We start from the raw sequence: 14,836 nt of genomic DNA, 5'->3' as shown, positions 1-14,836 counted from the left end.
TAAGAAATCAGCTGTTAACCTTATGGAAGTTCCCTTGTATGTTATTTGTCATTTTTCGCTTGCTGCTTTTAATAATTTTTCTTTGTCTTTATTTTTTGCCAATTTGATTACTATGTGTCTCGGCTTGCTTCTCCTTGGGTTTATCCTGTATGGGACTCACTGCACTTCCCGGACTTGGATGGCTATTTCCTTTCCCATGTTAGGGAGGTTTTCGACTATAATCTCTTCAAATATTTTATCTGGTCCTTTCTCTCTCTCTTTTCCTTCTGGGACCCCTATAATGTGAATGCTGTTGCATTTAGTGTTGTCCCAGAACTCTCATAGGCTGTCTTCATTTCTTTTCATTCTTTTTTCTTTATTCTGTTTTGCAGCGGTGAATTCCACCATTCTGTCTTCCAGGTCACATATCCATTCTTCTGCCTCTGTTATTCTGCTATTGATTCCTTCTAGTGTAGTTTTTATTTCAGTTATTGTATTGTTCATCTCTGTTTGTTTGTTCTTTAATTCTTCTAGGTCTTTATTAAACATTTCTTGCATCTTCTCGATCTTTTCCTCCATTCTTTTTCCAAGGTCCTGGATATTCTTCACTATCATTATTCTGGATTCTTTTTCTAGAAGGTTGCCTATCTCCACTTCATTTAGTTGATTTTCTGGGGTTTTATCTTGTTCCTTCATCTGGTACATAGTCCTCTGCCTTTTCATCTTGTCTCCCTTTCTGTGAATGTGGCTTTTGTTCCACAGGCTGCAGGACTGTAGTTTTTCTTGCTTCTGCATCTGCCCTCTCGATGTTGAGCATTTTTCATGTGCTTCTTGGTCCTCTGTATGTCTTTTTTGGTGAAATGTCTATTTAGGTCTTCCACCCCATTTTTAATTGGGTTGTTTGTTTTTTGGATATTGAGCTCCATGAGCTGTTTGTATATTTTGGTTGCTTCATCTGCAAATATTTTCTCCATTGTGAGGGTTGTCTTCTCATCTTGTTTATGGTTTTCTTTGCTGTGCAAAAGCTTTTAAGTTTAATTAGGTCCCATTTGTTTATTTTTGTTTTTAGTTTCCTTATTCTCAGAGTTGGGCCAAAAAAGATCTTACTGTGGTTTATGTCAAAGGGAGTTTTTCGTATGTTTTCCTCTATGAGTTTTATAGTGTCTGTTCTTGCATTTAACTCTTTAATCCATTTCTGTGTATGGTGTTAGGTAGTGTTCTAATTTCATTCTTTTACATGTAGCTGTCCAGTTTTCCCAGCACCACTTATTGAAGAGACTGTCTTTTCTCCATTGTATATTCTTGCCTCCTTTGTCATAAATTAGATGACCATATGTGCATGGGTTATCTCTCGACTTTCTATCCTGTACTATTGATCTATATTTCTGTTTCTGTGCCAGTACCCTACTGTCTTTATTACTGTAGCTTTTTAATATAGTTTGAAGTCAGGGAGCCTGATTCCTCCAGCTCTGTTTTTCTTTCTTGAAATTATTTTGGCTATTCTGGGTCTTTTGTGTTTCTATACACACTGTTAAATTTTTTGTTCTAATTCTGTGAACAATGCCATTGGTAATTTGATAGTGATTTCACTGAATCTGTAGATTGCTTTAGGCTTTATAGTCATTTTCACAATATTGATTCTTCCAATCCAAGAGCATGGTATATTTCTCCATCTGTTTATGTCATCTTTGATTTCTTTCATCAGTGTTTTATAGTTTTCTGAGTACAGGTATTTGCCTCCTTAGGTAGGTTTATTCCTAGGTATTTTATTCTTTTTGTTGCAGCGGTTAATGGGATTGTTTCCTTAACTTCTCTTTTTGATCTTTTGTCATTAATGTATAGGAATGCCAGAGATTTCTGTGCATTAATTTTGTATCCTTCAACCTTACCAAATTCATTGCTTGGTTGTAGTAGTTTTCTGGTGGCCTCTTTTGGATTTTCTATGTATATTATTATGTCATTTGTAAAGAGTGACAGTTTTACTTCTTTTCCAATTTGTATTCCTTTTATTTCTTTTTCTTCTCTGATTGCTATGGTTAGGACTTCCAAAACTATGTTTGAATAAGAGTGGCAAGAGTGGATATCCTTGTCTTGTTCCTGATCTTAGTGGAAATGCTTTCAGTTTTTCACCATTGTGAATGATGATAGTTGTGGGTTTGTTATATATGACCTTTATTATGTTGAAGTATATGATCTTTATTATGTTGAGGTAGGTTCCCTCCATGTCCACTTTCTGGAGTACTTATCTAGACTCTAGATACCTCACAGATAATACTATCTTGCTTTCCTGAATGGCCTGGAGCCTGGTCATGAGCAATTTGTGCTGACTTAAAGTTCTTTGATGGATTCTAACACTTAAGAATTTCATCCCCTTGGGTTACAGCATCTTGAGCAGCCTTCTGTTCAAGTGTAAATGTGCTTGGAAAGGATGGATTATCAGATCCTTAGGTACGGTGCAATGATGAGCCTTAAAACATAATAGTATGGTGCTCTACCACTTGTCAAAGTTTGTGTACTTAAAACTGGTTCAATTTTACTATACATAAAATATACTTCAATAATTCTAATAAAAAATCAAGCAAACATAATATTGCATCTTTCAGTTTTTAGAGTTGGAAGAAGAATTTTTAATTGAGAGGCAATTGGACTGGGTGGTTTCCAGAGAACTCCATTTCCTTAAACTTCACCTTCTCCTTGAGATTTTCTCAAGTCAGCTTCTATCTATGCAAACTTCTTTAGGGATGTGCTTCTCTTACTTCTTAAAATGTTTATCTCCTTTTGACTGAAATATTTTCATCTAAAAAGTTGGAAATGATTACAAATTAACAAATCTTTTGAAATGTATTATGTTTCTTCCTTACCTACTTTTCCTTACAAGTTTCCCTTATGAGATGTAACCATTTTTATTTTTTTATAGAAATCTAATTAGCATTTGCATAATTATTATTATTTTTTTACAATCTATTTATTTATTTTGGCTGTTTTGTGTCTTCTTTGCAGCACACAGGGTTTCTCTAGTTGCTGCTGCAGGGGCTACTCTTCATTGCTGTGAACAGGCTTCTCATTACAGTGGCTTCCCTTGTTGTGGAGCACAGGCTCTAGGCATGCGGGCTTTAGTAGTTGCAGCACGCAGGCCCAGTAGTTGCAGTACGAGGGCCCCAGAGAGCATGGGCTTCAGTAGTTGTAGCGCATGGACTCAGTAGTTGTGGTTTGTGGGCTCCAGAGTGTAGACTCAGTAGTTGTGGCGCACAGGCTTAGTTGCTCCATGGCATGTGGGATCTTCCTGGACCAGGAATCGAACTTGTGTCCCCCGCATTGGCAGGCAGATTCTTAACCACCATGCCACCAGGGAAGTCCCAAGATGTAACCATTTTTAACAATTCAGTTTTTATCCTAGTACATCTTTACTTATGAATATTCAGATATGCATATCTCTTTTTTTAGCCAAATTGTGTCATGACTAACATACTACACTGCAACTTGCTTTTTAAATTCAGTGTCATATCATGGATATCCTTCTACTGCTTATACATCTACTTCATTATTTTAAAAGTCTGAATTTTATTCTGTTAAAAAATGGAGCACAATTTGTTTATCTAGTCCCCAACTGATTTACTTTAAATTTGTTCTAATCCGTTATAGTTCAAAAATGTTATCAAGAATATTCTTGAGGGCTTCCCTGGTGGCGCAGTGGTTGAGAGTCTGCCTGCCGATGCAGGGGACACGGGTTTGTGCTCCTGTCTGGGAAGATCCCATATGCCGTGGAGCAGCTGGACCCTTGAGCCATGGCTGCTGAGCCTGCGCATCCGGAGCCTGTGCTCCGCAACGGGAGAGGCCACAACAGTGAGAGGCCTGCGTACAGCAAAAAAAAAAAAAAAAAGAATATTCTTGAACATGCATCCTTGCCCATTTATGAAAATATTTCTGTTGGAGAGATACTAAGACATGGACCTGCTGAATCAAAGGGTATGTGTATTTATTTTACAGGTACTATCTTATACTCCTAAAAATAGTACACAGAAGCATCATTTTATCCATTGTGATGTTTTGAGTTTTTGCCTATTTGATAAAGTTGTATTATATTTTTATTTGCATTTCCCCACTTATTAATGAGGTTAAGTATTTTATGTTCATTGGCCATTTGTATTTATGTTCCTAGTCTTGCCTGGTAAAGGAAACCAGAACATTTTACCCCAAAATACGTCAGTTTTGCATATTGATTATTTTAAATTAAAGATGCTTAAGACACAGCAGATGCAAAAAGGACTTTCTGACCCTCCGTTTTCTTCCTGAAAGCAGGAGATAAAACTCCCATGTGAAAAGTAGCCTCTCTGTACTAGGAGGAAGGAAGGCATCCTTTTCATCAGAGACAGGGAATTTGGAGTCAAGAAATCTGTTCAAACAAGTTTTGTTAAACTAACCCACCTTATCTTCCTACTAACGTCTTCACCATTTACTACCCAAGCCAAACTCCTTTATCTTGTCAATTCTTCACAAATTTGCTGTTTCTTTGTCTAAAAGGTATAAATGCTTCCTCTTCTGGTCACTTCTTCATTCTCTTGTGAAGGCTCCCATGTATGTGTAAAAATGTAACAGAATTTGTATGATTTTCTTGGGTTAATCTGTCTTATGTCAGTTTAATTCTTAGGCCCAGGTGGAAACCCTAAGAGGATAGTGGAGAAATTTTTTCCTCCCCTGCAGTGATTATATCTATGACTATTATTTCCATTGCCTATAGGAGTCATTTGTTTAGAAGGGAAATAAATCATTTGTCTTACAGGCTGCAAATATTTTCTTTAGGTATTGAATCTGTAAACCCAGAGATTTGAATTTTGCTTGGGTATAGAGAAGATTTAATATTTTATTTCAAACTGAAAATATAATGGTTAAAATCATGGACCTCAGAGTGCTTCTACTGACCACCAGTGATTTCACACTAAATACGTGGCCAGAGACTCAGTTTCCTCCTCTGTTAACTAGAGGTAATATCTACTGCATGAAATTTCTGTTTGATGCAGCATATTTACTTGGCTTGGTTCTGCAGTTGCATAATAAGTGAAATTATTTTGCTGTGTATTTTTATTATTATGTTCTCCAGAACCTTCAGATCCTGCTTCATCTTGATTTGAACTCAACTGTTACTGTTCTGAAAAGTAAAGAGACACAGTTTTAGAAAAATTATGATATATTAGTTGTGAGGGGAATGAAGTGCTCCTTTACTATAAATATCTTTTAAAAGGTAGAATAATTTCATGTTAAAACATTTAATATTTAAATATTACCTTAATAATATTATATTTTTAAATTGCTACTACAGCAATAAGAAGTAAATTATCACCAACAAATATTTATTTTGTACCTATTTTACACAAGGTAAAAGTTTTTTTTTAAGTTATCATTGTTTGTGTTAGGGTGGCTTGGGTTTTGTTTTATTTTGTTTCCCCAGTTTGGGCGGCATGGCCTGGCTCTATTACGCCTGCTGTGCTCAGTCTATTTTTTTTAATTAATTAATTTTATTTTGGGCTGTGTTGGGTCTTCGTTGTTTTGCGTGGGTTTTCTCTAGTTGCTGCGAGCAGAGTCTACTCTTCATTGCAGTGCACAGGATTCACATCATGGTGGCTTCTCTTTGTTGTGGAGCATGTGCTCTAGGTGCGTGGGCCCAGTAGTTGTGGCTTGCGGGCTCTAGAGTGCAGGCTCAGTGGTTGTGGCACATGGGCTTAGTTGCTCCGTCGTATGTGGGATCTTCCCGTACTGGGGCTGGAACCCATGTCCCCTGCATTAGCAGGCAGATTCTTAACCACTGCACCACCAGGGAAGCCCTGGGTTTTGTTTTTGTTGTTTACCTTTCAGTATATTGAATCTTACATTTTCTTTTTTTTAAATTACTTATAAATTTTCTAAAAGTATATACTACGTGTGTTATTGATTTAATATTATTTGATATTTTATTTTATTCAATGAAAATCATAACCCCATATTGAATGATATAGTTTTTACTCTTAGATTTTCCTTGTTATCAGATGTTGCAAGCATTTTATTGATCTTAAAACCATGTAAATTGGACAATATTTGTCAGAATGTTTAATATGTCTAGTCCTTTCCAAAATCTTTAGCTGACCACAAAGTATAATTCTTTCAGAAACTCAGAATATAACATTCAGTTTGAAAGCACCATTACAAATTAATTAGTTGAGCTGCCTTTTTAGTTCCAAGCATTTTTCTGTCTCCTTGGTGATATGGAAATAGCAAGGGATGTTGTCACTAAAAGTATCACCTGCCTAGTCCTATGAATGCATGAACTATACAGACTTATCCCAAATAAATCTTGCCTTTAACTTTCTCATGACATTGTCATCTGCTCAGTTCTAATAGCTCCTCTGTTAATAGTATCACCATTCCTGTTTATACCCCTAAACTATCTTTTATAAAAACAGCAACCAGGTATTTCATATAATCATGATTCCAAATCTGTTCTTTTATCTCCATAAGTACATTAATCTCCTTCTGTGGTTTGGAAATTTCACATCCAAAAGTCATTGAAAGGGAAAGAAAGAGGTATGAGGTTTGCTCCAAAATCAAGATAGCTAATTACCTATCCTGGCTTTGGGGACAGTTTCTAGAACATTAGCAACACCCATATCCAAACATAGGTATAGAAACACATTCCAAAGTTTAAGAAAAATTTTCTTTCGTTCACACTTTGTATTATTCACACTGATGTTGCTTCCTATAGTACCTGAATTAGCTAAACAATAGTATTTTTTACATACATTCAGTTAAGGAAATTATTGGAGTCAGTGTGGTATTAGAATATGGAGTCATATGGCAGTTTGTCTTGCCACCTTGTTTAGATGATATGGGGAAGGTTATTTACATTTTCCAAAACTTGGATTTCCTTGTTGTGAAATTGATGAAGTGATAATATTTACCAGAGGAAATAGCGTGCTTTGGGGTGAATCACTATACTTTGCCTCAAAGACAGCTTGATAAAATATCATATCTTTATAAGCTTTATAATACATTGATATTCCTTTGTTATTTCACCTCTGATCTAGAAATACCACACAAGGTATAATCCATCCTGGCCTTCTGAATCTTCACAGGGTGCTGTATTACAAAAGAGAAACATGCCTTGTGTGTAAGATAAAAGTTTCCAAACTGGTTTTACCAAGAAAGTGCTTGAGGACACTCTGTGTGTGCTATTGTATTTTGAGATATTGTGATGTCAAAGACACTTCCAAATATGATGGTCAAGACATTGCCTTGACTCTAGAACCAGATGGAGAGAGGCTCTGCTTATTCCATAATTCAACATGTAGTGTTGCCTTTAAATGTATGAGATTATAACCCTTAATAATTAACATTTTATATTGAGTCTCAGGTGTGAGATTTGTGATAGCTTGTTTCATGGAAATAAAATTATATTATGCAATTTTCTTTGCAATAAAAAAAGATTATAGAAACTTCCACACCAAATCTCTTTCCATTTTAACTCGTGTTTAACTTTGATGGGAATACAAGCTTTTTCCAAATGTTCCACTGTCAATAATAGAATGAAAAGAATAGCCATGAACAAGCTGCTGTTGAATAAACTGTTTTGAGTCATAATGAGTGAGAAAAATCACTCTGTTGTCTCTCAGTTTATTAAATAAACCCTAAATCCATACCTTACCCAAGTTAAATCATTCTCAGTAGAAAATATTTTATAAGAGGGAAAATAAAATACTTGGTTTTGCAAAATAGTTTTAAAATCTTATTTTAGCTGTCCACTGACATTGGCTTCAGGGTTCACATGAATCCCCTTCTATTTCAAAGGGTTTCATGACTCCCCCCCACCTCCCCCAAAAAAAGGGTTAAGAAACTGGTCCCATCTGAATAGGGGTCCTGTCTGACTCTGGGAGTTGACTTACTGAGTCAGCAGAACTGAGGTCAGTTATCTGGAATCGACGCTGCCAGTGTTGGCAGCCTGAACCGAGAGGCCTGAGCGAACTTCAGAGTCTGATTATACCAAAGACAAAGGATTGTTGGCATCATCAGTTCCCTGAACAAGCAACAAGTGGGCATTCCATTGCGGGGTGGAACTGGGTGACCTCATCATCCTTCCCCAACTGTGAGAAAGTTACTTTTAGCTCAGCTATTAGGAAACAAAGAAAGATTTATATTTTGTGAAAACTGTAGCCTGAGGTTTTTTGTTTTTGTTTTTGTTTTTTCAGGACTTTTGTTGATTTGAGAAAAACTGAAAATGTTTCAAAGTATGCTTTGTTTGAAATATTAGATATTTCTATATATACAATAAATTCAAAGATTAGGGTTTCTTTAAATTAAACATTCATTGAGGTTCTTTGTCAAGTACCAGAGATATAAAAATGATTAAGACTTGCTGTCCTCAAGGAATATACAGTTTAGTGAACTGTATGAACATATACATATTTTATGCATAAGATAAATTCAATCCCTCTGATCATTACAGGCCTACCTGTAGAGAAGACCTCGGGTGCCCCTGTCATCTTTTAAAGTCTCGTTTCTTCAACTATAAAATGAAGACAATACCAGTCCTACTTACTTTAAAAGTTATCGAGGCGATGAAATTGTTATATATCTGCAAGTGTTTAAAAAACATCTTTTAATATTTCTCAACTTGTCATACCTGAATTTATATCACCTTGGGTGGTATGCTTGTTAAAAGGACAAATTCCTGGGCTCCACCCCAGACCTGCTATATTACAATGAGAGTGGAGCCCAGGGAATCTGTATTTTCATAATGGCCCTCAGGGGATTCTTATGCACATTGAGTTTGAGAAACAATGCTTTATTCAAATGTGTTATACAGTTATTATTAAAATATTGCATTGCACGTGGCAGGGATTATCTTCAGAACTAAAGTTTGGAAACGGTAAGCAACCTGCCCAAGGTTATTTAGTATGTGGTAGAAACAGGGCCCCGATCCAATTATCTATAAATCTAGTTCTCTTTCCATAACATCAAGTTGTGTCTTACACGAAATGATCTGTATGAATGAAAAATCTTATTATTTTTCCTAGTGGGAACCACAAAGTACATTTGAAAACTAGCCATGTTAATGATAGACAGTGGTAAGGGGCAGTATTTTTCTTCTGAGAGATTGGCAGGGAAGATTCTGGGAAACAGTGAATTCCCTAAGGAGCAGTCCAATAGACTACTACAGGTGGATCTTAGTACTTGGGTACTACTTCCTTTTCTACTCTCCCTCCAGAACAGGTCTCTCTAGGGCAACTGAACAAATATTTAGAAAATGGAGGAGTTCCACCTGACATACTTTTCTGAGAGTTCAAACTCCATAGCTTAGGGCCATTACAGTTCTCAGACTATGTTCTTCAATACCCTCAAACTCACAAGGGTTCATTCAGTGGAATATTTTGATTTTTCAAGGGGATCACAGTGACATCTGTGCAAATTTCTAGTTTGAGACAGTTCACAGTTTCAACATTAGAACATGCTACATTCCTTCCTGTTACATAATAACTTTATGGTTTTCAGCCATTGCTGTGATAAAAAGCAATTATCCCAAGAAAATCAATATGTAACTAGGGAAAAAGGGAGGTGATATCCAATCTGGTTTCAAGGTTTGAGATGCTGTAAGGTGCTCAACCAGCACACATGTACCATTAGTAAGTAACTGTGGTCCTTTCGGAGCAAAGTGATAATATTTTTTTCTTTTAATTTATGTGTATCATTTTTTCAAATGGCTAGTACATTGATATCACATAAATATTTATCAAATTGTTTGGCCCTAACTACTTAACAAAACTAACCATTAGGTGTTTCCTTTGGCCTAGGGCACTGTGAAAAGTTACTGAGACACTAAGCGTACCATGAAGCCATAAAGTTGGGGAATTTCTGCTTTGGGGTGGGGAGAGAAAAGAATTTGATTGAAACTTTAAATTCAGTTAAACACATTTATTCATAGACAAGGCTTTCATTTCTTTAAGCATCAGAAGGCAATGGTCAATAAGCTGATGACCCAGATATTCTGGGCCCTCTTAGGTGTGACAGAACTAATGGGGACAAGGGTGCCCACTTGTGCACAGCTGTTTCTTCCTGGAAATAGGACAGTCTTTTCTGACATTTCCTCTGCAGTCTACCCCAAACCTTTCCGATTTATTGAGCTTTACGACTTCCTGAGACTATGTCTCTCAAAGAATTGCCTGCTTTAAGCCTTATCCAATTGAAGGAAGGAGGTGGAAAAGAAAAGCCATCTTCCTTTCTCTCCACACTTTGCTAACTTCTCACATATAGCTGTAAAGGGATCTAGTTTCATGGTTTTGATATCGCTCAATATAGAGATTACTTAGCAAATTATTATTAGTACATTTCTGCTTTTTCTGGGACTTTTAGTCAGTTCACAGAAATACCTTGCAGTATTTTTCAAGAAACAAAACCAGAAACCAGAAAAGCATTTGCTTCATTTTGCTGGTATCTACCAGTGATTGGTGAGAAGCTATTATGGTTGGAAAATGTGTGGGGTTTAGGGCAGTTATGTAGACAATGGGCACTAAATTCTTGGCTTTTTTTTTTTCTGGCTTCTCATTTTGTAAAATGGGCATAATAATGTCTACCTCAGAGGGTTATTAAAAGGACTTAATATTTATGTAAAGTGGGTGATAGAACGGGGCTTGGAACATTTGAAATGTCCAATAATTGTAGTACTTTCCACAGATATCTCCCAAAGATTAGTTATTAAACTTCCAGAGCCTTGGCTTTCATGCTGAGCTCTGTGTTGCAGATATCTATATTTGTAATATCAGGAAGCAGACTCACATGATGTCTCAAGCTTTTTGAGAAAGACAATTCTGTCTCTACCCTCTTCTCAAATGGTCTATTGTAGCCACAGCTGCTTGGCTTCTTCTCCGCCTGTCAGGAGTGGCTTGGCTAATGGAACATCATGTGCACTCGACCCTGCTCTGTGGAAGGGGGGGGCAAATGCCTGCCCCCAAGAGTTCTCCCCCACAACACCCATCCTGTTGTGCATGCTTACGTGAGAAACTGTTTGCTCTCCATTACAAATAAATCCTAAGTGCAAACTTCCTGCAGCACAGGTCTGGGATATTTTATTCTATGTCTTTGCTTACACTCAAAATTACCTCCCCCCCCCCACCGTTTACTCTCTGTTTCTATCCAAAATTTACACATTCCTTTAACTATGCCTTTTCTGATCAACCCGTCTGACAAGACTTCTCCCCAATTCGAAGTCCCTAACTATTCATTTAGCACATATAATATTGTGTAGCACAGTATATTACTTTTCCATTTTTTTCCTGTTTATAGTTTATCTCCTGAGCCACTGTCTCAGCTCCAGTTCTGGCTATGTAGCACTTCGCAAGTTGGTCTCCTTAAGCCTCACTTATTGGGCTTCCCTGGTGGTGCAGTGGTTAAGAATCTGCCTGCCAATGCAGAGGACATGGGTTCAAGCCCTGATCCGGGAAGATCCTACATACCGCGGAGCAACTAAGCCCGTGAGCCACAACTACTGAGCCGGCGTGCCTAGAGCCCATGCTGAACAACAAGAGAAGCCACTGCAGTGAGAAACCCCTGCTCCCGCAACTATAGAAAGCCCGAGGGCAGCAACGAGATCCAACGCAGCCAAAATAAATAAATAAAATTTATTTTTAAAAAAAGTTAAAAAAAAAGAAAAGACTCACTTATCTCAGCTGTAAAAATCCCGGATTACCTGCTATTGCCACCTTTTGTATCCCCATTGCACTAGGCCTTGCACGTAGTAAATTCCCCCCAAATTCTTAGTAAATACTTTAGATCGATTGCAGAGATTCACTGTTATGTACTTGCAGAAGCACAAATGAAGAAGACTATATAAAATGTCAACTAGTATCCTAAATTAATTTTATTCATCTGCTGAATGTGCTATCTTTTTTCCCCTTACACTGAGTTTGTTAGAGTTTTGCTAAAATAAAGTAAAAGCCTCTTTTCTGGGCTTCCCTGGTGGCACAGTGGTTGAGAGTCCGCCTGCCGATGCAGGGGACACGGGTTCGTGCCCCGGTCCGGGAAGATCCCACATGCCGTGGAGCGGCTGGGCCCGTGAGCCATTGCTGCTGAGCCTGCGCGTCCGGAGCCTGTGCTCCGCAACGGGAGAGGCCACAACAGTGAGAGGCCCGCGTACCGCAAAAAAAAAAAAAAAAAAAAAGCCTCTCTTCTGTATCCTCAGCCTATGTTAGGTCTAAAGGAAGAGATAAGAGATCATTAGACTTTTTTTTTTCATTAGACTCTTGATGAAAGTCTCTAATATACCAGACAACTAGAGCTCACTAAAACAACAACAACCACCACATGTTATATATAAAAAGATGTTATATATAACATATATCCAGAGATTACAATGTGTCAGGCAGTGTTCTATGCTCTTTAAATATATAATTGTTATAATTTGCACAATAGCCATACAAAATATGTAGTGCTGTTATTCCTTTTTTATAGATGAAGAAACTGAGACAGTTTAGGATACGTGCCTCAGATTTAGAGCTAATGTGATAGACTGAACAATGGCCTCCAAAAGATGTTCATGTTCTAATCCTTAGAACCTGTGACTGTTACTCTGCATCAAAGAAGGGACTTTGCAGATGTGATTAAGTTAAGGATCTTGAGATGGAAAAATGATGCTGAGATATCCAGGTAGGTCCAATGTAATCACAAGTCTTCTTTTTCTTTTTGTTAATACTTGTCTTTTATTGAAAATATATAAAAGCAATAGATGAGGCACTTATTTGGGAGATCAACATCAAACTCATAACATCTCATTCCCATTTTATATATAATATATGTTTTTATTGTTTTTATTTTTTGCTTTTTTAACATCTTTATTGGAGCATAATTGCTTTACAATGGTGTGTTTGTTTCTGCTGTATAATATGTTTTTAAATTGAAGTATAGTACTATATTGTGTTAGTTTCAGGTATACAGCACGGTGATTCATATATATGTATATATGTATGTATACATATCCATATATATTCCTTTTCAAATTCTTTTCCCTATAGGTTATTACAAAATATTGAGTATAGTTCCCTATGCTATACAGTAGTAGTAGTTATCTATTTTATATACAGTAGTGTGTATACGTTAATCCCAAACTCCTAATTTATCTCTCCTCCAACCCCCTTTCCCCTTTGGTAGCCATAAGTTTGTTAGCTATGTCTATAATCATAAAGGTTCTTAAAAGAGGGAGGCAAAATGATCAAAAGCAGAAGGAGATGGCACAATGGAAGCAGAACTTGGAGAAATGCACTTTGAAGATGGAGGAAGAGGACCATGAGCCAAGGAATATAGACCATCTCTAGAAGCTGGAAAATACAGGGAGATGGATTCTCCCCTGGAACCTCCAGAAGGAACGCAGCCCTGCCAATACCTTGAAGACTCATTTTGAACTTCTAACCTTCAGAACTGTAAGATAATAAATTTTTGTTGTTTCAAGACACTAAATTTGTTGTAATTTGTTCATCAGATAGGAAAGAAATACACCACACATATATTTAGTCCTGAGGGACTTAGTCTGGAAGTAGAAACAGGACGAAACTGAGGGAAAAAAATGTACTTCTTGGAGATGCTAAAAGAGAACAGGCTTACTAAAAAGGTATAAACTCAAAGGATTCGGTCCAAGGAAAGAGTTCCATGACAGGCATAATTTCTAGACATGGTTCTGTTGCTGGCTACCTTTCAGATGTGAACAGATCACTTTCTGAGCTTAGTTTTCTAATCTTTAAATTGAGAATATTGTACTAGTGTGACTTGATCATAAAGATATTATTAACAAGTTATTTGAATAGGTAATATATACACACTCATTGTAGAGAATTGAAGAAGTTTACAGTGAAAATTAAATCTTTCTCTCACTTCTTGTCCTTAAGGTGTCCAAGTCGCCTTCCCAGATGCAATTGTTGTTACTCATTTTCTTCAGTATCCTTTTAGAGATATTTCATGCATTTACAAACATATATATATATATATATATATATATATATATATATGCATGTTCTTTTTTTATCATACAAATCATAGCATATTAAACACATTGTCCTTCACCTTGCTGTGGAGTTAATGAATCACTTGGTGATTATTCTGTAGGATTCCATATTAGTATGTAATGTGGTTCCTCTTTCCTTTTAATAGCAGTGTATTCCATTGTTTCAGTGTATCGGAATGTATTTAACCTATTTTCTGTAGAGATATTTAGATTGTTTCTAGTCTTTTGCTATAGTAAACAAAGGTGCATTGCGTATATGTGCTCCAATATATCTGTAGGATAAATACATGAAGTTTCTAGGTGATAGCATGTATTGATTAAAAGTTTGGTAAATATTGTCAAATTACACTCCCAAGAGGTGTATTCTAGCTACCTATTGTTATGTATAAAACCACTCCAAACTTAGTGACTTAAAACAACTATTTATTATTATTATTTTAAATAAATAAATAATTTTTTCCTGCACATGGGTTTTCTTTAGTTGCATCGAGCAGGGCTACTTTTTGTTGCGGTGCATGGGTTTCTTATTGTGGTGGCTTCTCTTGTTGTGGAGCACAGGCTCTAGGCACACAGGCTTCAGTACTTGTGGCACGCAGACTCAATAGTTGTGGTACATGGGTCTAGTTGCTCTGCTGCATGTGGGATCTTCCCAGACCAGGGATCAAACCCATGTCCCCTGCATTGGCAGACGGATTCTCAACCACTGCACCACCAGGGAAGCCCCAACCATTTATTATTATCTCTCACTGTTCTGGGGTTGATGGGCTCAGCTGGGTAGTTCCTGCCTGGGGTTTCCTATATATTTGCAGATATATGGCTGTGAGGGCAGAGTTGTCTGAAGGTCTT

The sequence above is a fragment of the Mesoplodon bidens genome, assembly GCF_964165515.1.
Source record: "Mesoplodon bidens genome assembly, chromosome: 16".
NCBI classification, from domain to species: domain Eukaryota; kingdom Metazoa; phylum Chordata; class Mammalia; order Artiodactyla; family Ziphiidae; genus Mesoplodon; species Mesoplodon bidens.
The sequence above is the reverse complement of the archived record's forward strand: the minus strand, read 5'-3'. Positions refer to the sequence as shown.